Raw genomic sequence first — 6293 nt, 5'->3', positions numbered from 1 at the left:
CCGCTGGCCACAGGTCTTCACTCTGGAACATAATCCACTACCTTCAATCCAATTTTGTATCCAATTGGCTAGCTTTTCCTAGATTACATATAATCTAATCTAGGTAATCTGTCGACGATGAGGTACCGTATTAAATGTCTTGCTGAAGTCTGTGTAAACAATGTACACCACAGTGTCTTCTTCAATCTTCTTTGACACCTCTGCATAATACTCAATCACATTAATTAAACATGAATTCCATCACACAAATCCATATTGACTACCCCTAATCAATCGTTGTCTTTCTAAATAGATGTAAATCCTATCGCTGAGAATCCCCTCCAACGAACTCCTCGACACTGACGTTGGCTGATTGAGTCGAGAATTCCCTGTGTTTCTTTTTTTTGGATTATTGCTCCCTGTTCTAGCCCCACTCCTCCTCTGGCCACAAAAAATATTTATAACTAGGTTGGTGATATGGCCAATGTTAAAGTTCTCAGAGTGTGTCAGGGTCAGTGTTAGGAACAAGTTAGGCAGATTTATTTAGGGGAGAAAGTGAGGACTGCAGATGCTGGAGATCAGAGCTGAAAATGAGTTGCTGGAAAAGCGCAGCAGGTCAGGCAGCATCCAAGGAGCGGGAGAACCGCCGTTTCTCCTGTTTTATTTGTAGTCATCAAGTCTTACAACATGGAGAGAGGCAGAGAGGCTCTTTTGTCCAAACTCGTCCATTCTGACTCAAATATCTAACCACATTAACCTCATTTCCCAGCACTTGGCGCATAGCATTCTCGTCCTTTCCTGTCCATGTACTTGCCCAAATGCCGCTTAAATATCGTTAATATAAATGCTTCAACCACTTCCGTTGGCAGCTCATTCGTTTTGTGTATCACTCTCTGTGTGAAACAGTTCCAATCAGTTTCCTTTTTATTCTTTCCCCTCTCACCTTAAAATGATGCCCTCTCCTCCTCGATTCCCTAACTCTAGGAATAAAAAGGCTGGATCCATTCACCCTATCCATGTAAACTTCTATAAGATCCCTCTCAGTCTTCTATTCTTGAAATAAAAAAGGCCTCACTTGTCCAACCTCTCCCTATAATTCATACTATTGAGTTCTGGCAACATTTTTGTAAATTCCGTCTGCACACATTCCAAATTAAAAACATCTTCCTGATCGCAATGTGACTAAAACTGACACAGCACTACAAGTGCAGCCTCACCAACTTCCTGAATAACTTCAACATTACTTCCCAACGGCTCGCCTCCATGTCCTGACCGATGCTTGCTTGTGTGGTAAACCTTCTTCATTACCATGTCTAAATATGATCCCACTTTCATAGAACGGTGGACCTAACCTCCATGTTCCCTCTGCTCAACTACACTCCTTAAGGTCCTACCAATCACCACGAAACTCCTACCTTGATCTAACGTTGCCAAAATATTCATTGGCCCACTTCTCCAGTTTGATCAAGATCCTGCTGCAATATCTGATATACTTCCGCACTGTGCATGATACCACCTATTTCAGTGTCATCTTCAAGTTTCCTAATCATGCCTTATACCTTCGCAAGAACATCATTGTGACAGATAACAAACAACAATGGGCCCAGCACTGACCCCTGAGGCACTTCATGTGTCACAGGCCTCCAGTCCGAGAGCATCCTTCCACTAGTACTCATTGCTTACAATCATGAAGCCAATTGTGTGTCTAATTTGCCAGCTCCCTCTGGATTCCATGCGACTCTAATCTTCCAGACCAGCCTATCAATGGTAACCTTGTCAAAGGCCTTACTGAAAACTATACAGAATATGTCTACCACCCTACCCTCATCAACATTCCTGGTCATTTCATCAATGACCTCAAACAAATTTGAGAGGCATGATCTCCCACTCACAAAGCCATGCAATCTTTCCAGTCTAAAAACAACCATTAATAATAATTATTAAAATTAATAATAACAAACTAATAAATAACAATAAGATGACATTTTCCATGGATAATAAACTATCCATGGTATGTGATATTGGAACGTGTATCATGGTTGAAGGGCAGAATAGAGTTTGTACCTGTGTCATTGAACTGTATCGAAAAAAGCAAGGTTGGCAATGTGATTCAGTGGCTAGTACTGCTGCCTCATAGTGCCATGGATCCGGGTTTGGTTCCAGCTTTGGTTGACTCTCTGTGTGGAGTTTGCACATTCTCACTGTGTTTGTATGTGTTTCCTCTGGGTGCTCCATTTTCCTTCCACATCCAAAGATGGAAAGCACAGGTGAATTGGCCATGCTAAGTTACCCATAGTGTTATGTGCATTCGTCAGTGGTAAATATAGGTGTGGTCTTGTTGGGCCAAATAGTCTGTTTCCATACTGTAGGGAATCTGTCAAAAATATTATGTCTAAACAAACCTTATCTTTCCAAATGTATGTATATCTCATCCCTCAGAGACTTCTCAAGTTACCTAGCTACCACAGATGTTAGGTTTCCTAGTCTTTGGATTCCAGATTTTTCTTTGCTACCCTTCTTGAATAATGGCACAACATTTGCTAATCTCCAATGTTCTGGAACCTAAACTGTAGCTACCGATGACACAAAAATCTCAACCAGGGTCCCTGTAGTTTCTTCTGTAGCCTCTTGCAGTGTTCTTGGATGCATCTGTTTAGGAGCAAGAGATTTATCAACCTTCATACATTCTAATGCATCCAACACGTCTTCTCCTGTGATATTGACTCATCCCAAGATAAAACTACGACCTTTGTTCACCTCCCAAATCTTCATATATTTCTCCACGGTTAAGGCAGAAGAGAAATATTCATTGAGAATCTCACACATCTCCTATGGTTCTAGACATGCATGTCCACTTTGGACCTTGTGGGGTCATATTCTCATTTAGTTATTCCTTTCACTTTAATATACGTAATGAACCTTTATGGATTCACCATAATCTTCTCAGCCAAAGCTATCTTGTGCACCCTTTTCGCCCTCCTGATATCCTTCTTCAGCAAATTACTGTATCCCCTGTATACCTCCAGGGATTCCCTTGATCCCAGTTGCCTGGACCTGAGCCACGCCTCCTTTTTGCTGGTCGAAGCCTCAATACCTCCTGACATTCATGCTTCCCTCTTCCTGCGAACCTTGCCCTTTACCCTCACAGGAACATATAGACCTTGAACCCTAGACGTTTCACTTTTAAAGGCCTCCCACTTGCAGGAGATCCCTTCGCCTGTAAACAAACTCCTCCAACCAATCCCTACAAGCTCCTGTCTAATTCCATCAAAATTTGCCTTGTCTCAATTTAGAACTTGAACACCTGGACCTGTTTGGTTCTTTTTCATAACTTTTTAAAAATTAATATAACTATGGTCACTAATCCCCGAGTGCTCCCTCATTGTCACTACAGTCACCTGTCCTGCCCTCGTTCTGAGAATAGGTCACGTCTTGACACTTCCCTAGTTGCACCCTCTACATACTGCTTGAGGAAACTTTTCTGAACATACTTAATAGATGCACCCCGTCTCAGTCCTTAATTCTGTAGCATTCCCAGACTATGTTTGGAAAATAAAAATCTCCTACTAATGCAATCCCATTGGCCCTTCAAGTCTCCCCAATCGCTCTACATATTTTTGTTCCGCTAATTTCTCGTTTACTATTTGGGGGCTTATGGAAAAACACAAATAATATCACCATTCCCTTCTTATTTCTAAGCTCCCTCACAAATCCTCACTGGATGTTCCTTCAGTTATTTTATCTCTGATTACTACTGTGATACTCGCCTTAATCAAAAATGAAACTCGCCCTCCCCTCCTTCCTCCACCTCTGTCCCGCATAAAGCAACTTTACCCTGGTACATTAGGCTGCCAATCTTCTCCTTACCTTAGCCATGTTTCTGTAATAGCTTTAATATCCCAGTTCCACGTGCATATCCACGGCCTGGGTTCATCGGTCTTATCTGTCAGCCATGTCGCATTGAAACAATTGCAATTTAATCCAACAGGCATTCCTTGCTCCCTATCGTGTTCCAGCCTGACCTGTCTCTTCACTTTACTGTTTCTGATTACTGTATCTCCTTCCAGCCTCGCACTTGCCTCCTTGCTGTTGAGGATCCCACCCCTCCCCAACCCCTGCCAATCGAGTTGAAATCCGCTCTTGCAGCACTAGCAAACCTATCGGCCAGGATATTGGTCGCCTCCCAGTTCAAGTACAACCCGCCATTCCTGAACAGGTCACCTCTGCCCCAACAAAGATCCCAGTGACCCAAAAATCTCTGCCCCCTGCACCAATTCTGTCGCCACACATTCATGTGCCATATCCTTCGGTTCTTACCCTCACTAGCACAGAGCCCTGAAAGTAAACCAGATATTACCCACTGTCGTGGTCCAGTCTTCTACCCTTTTTCCTAGCTCTATATAATCACTCTGCAGGATCTCATCACTATTTCTACACATGTCATTTCTACTCATGTGCACAAAGACTTCTGGCTGCTCCCTGACCCGGTGAGAACGTTCTGCAGCCGCTCCGAGACATCCTGGGCCCTGACACGTAGGAGGCTTTACACCATCCTGGATTCCTATTTGCAGCCACAGAATCTCTTGCCTGTTCCCCACACTCTCGAGCCTGAATAATTCCTTCTGAAGTTATTCTGCTCGTACAACCTTCTGACAATGGGATTTCTTCCTGAAACAGTTGGATTTGGTTGAATTGCATTGCTTCAAGGAATTGGGAAATTCTAACGAATCCTCATCAGGAATTCTCTGTGAGTGGGAAAGACGACTAGGCTTTCAATTTCACTTCAACACATTGCTGTGTTGAGAGACAGGAAACAGAAAGGGAGCAATAGACTGTTCTTTCACAGATAGGCTACATTTTTCCATCTGTAAGTTAAATCATTAACATTATCAGACCCTAAACTGGGCTGTGTGAGCTTTCCTTGAAAATTGTCCGAACTATATGACTCCATCACATTCTCGATTCCAGCATTGTTGCTGCTGTCGTACACATAATCAATTTATTAACGTTAAATGACCCTACTTGTTTTGAATATGTGCTAGTATGTGCCTGCATAATGTAAAAATAAGCGTTTCGTTTCTTCCTAATACCTGTGCTAAGATGAGAATGTTTTATACTTTAACAAATACAGAAATTGCTGGAAACGCTCGGCCTGTCTGACAGCGTATATGAAGAGAAATTAGACTTCAATTTTTCGGTCCAATGACCTTTCCTTTGAACATATCGAATTCTTAAATTACTTCCCCAGTGTTATTCTCCCACACAAGAAGAAATAACCATCCGTTATTCACCAAATACACTCTTCTCAAGGTCTTATATGGTCAATAAAACATCTCTCATTCGCAGGCTGAACTGTTAATTCTTCATAACGGAATGCCTTCATCCCAAGAACGAGTTAAGGGCAACATCTTTGAAACATTTCTAAACCTTTTATTTTTCAGTTTAGGCTATCATAACTACACATAGTACATCAGATGTGATCTCAGCACTGCCCTGCACTGATGCAAAAAAACATGGCTTAGATCATACCCAACACCCCTTGCACGAAACAGAATCATTGCATTTCTCTTCCAAATCACTTGCAACATATTCAGAGTAATTTGATGTGATTCATGTACGAAGACACGCAAATCCCCCTGTACCACTGACTTCTGCATTCTCCCTGCATTTAAATAATATTCTGCTGTTTTGTCTTTTCCACGAAACAAAAAGTTCCCATCGCCTCCATTGCACTGATTCTTTTTTACTGAAGGTTTGCTCACAGCCGTTTTCTGACTGTATGCCATTGCAGATGCGCTGGACTCCCCCGTCTGTATCCTCATGCAGATGCTCTGCCCTCCTCCTGTCTGTATCCCATTGCAGACTCTCTGCCCTCCCCCGTCTGTGTCCCATTGCAGACGCCCTGCCATCCCCTGTCTGTCTCCCATTGTAGACACTATGCCCTCCAACATCTATATCCAATTGCAGACGCTCTGCCCTCAACTGCCTGTCTCTATTGCAGACCCTATGCCCTCCAATGTCTATATCTCATTGCAGACGCTCTCCCACGGCAGATGCCCTGTCCTCCCCTTGTCTGCATCCCATTGCAGACGCGTGGCCCTCCCCCGTCTGTATTCCATTGCAGATGCTCTGTCTTCCTCTGCCTGTATCCCATTGCAGACGCATGGCCCTCCCCCGTCTGTATTCCATTGCAGATGCTCTGTCTTCCTCTGCCTGTATCCCATTGCAGACGCCCTGCCCTTCCCCTCTCTGTATTTAATTGCAGGCGCTCTGCTCTCCCCTGTCTGTATCTCATTTCAGATGTTCTGCCCTCC

This window comes from Hemiscyllium ocellatum, unplaced genomic scaffold (genome assembly GCF_020745735.1).
Source record: "Hemiscyllium ocellatum isolate sHemOce1 unplaced genomic scaffold, sHemOce1.pat.X.cur. scaffold_608_pat_ctg1, whole genome shotgun sequence".
NCBI classification, from domain to species: Eukaryota; Metazoa; Chordata; class Chondrichthyes; order Orectolobiformes; family Hemiscylliidae; genus Hemiscyllium; species Hemiscyllium ocellatum.
This window is presented reverse-complemented; position numbering follows the sequence as displayed.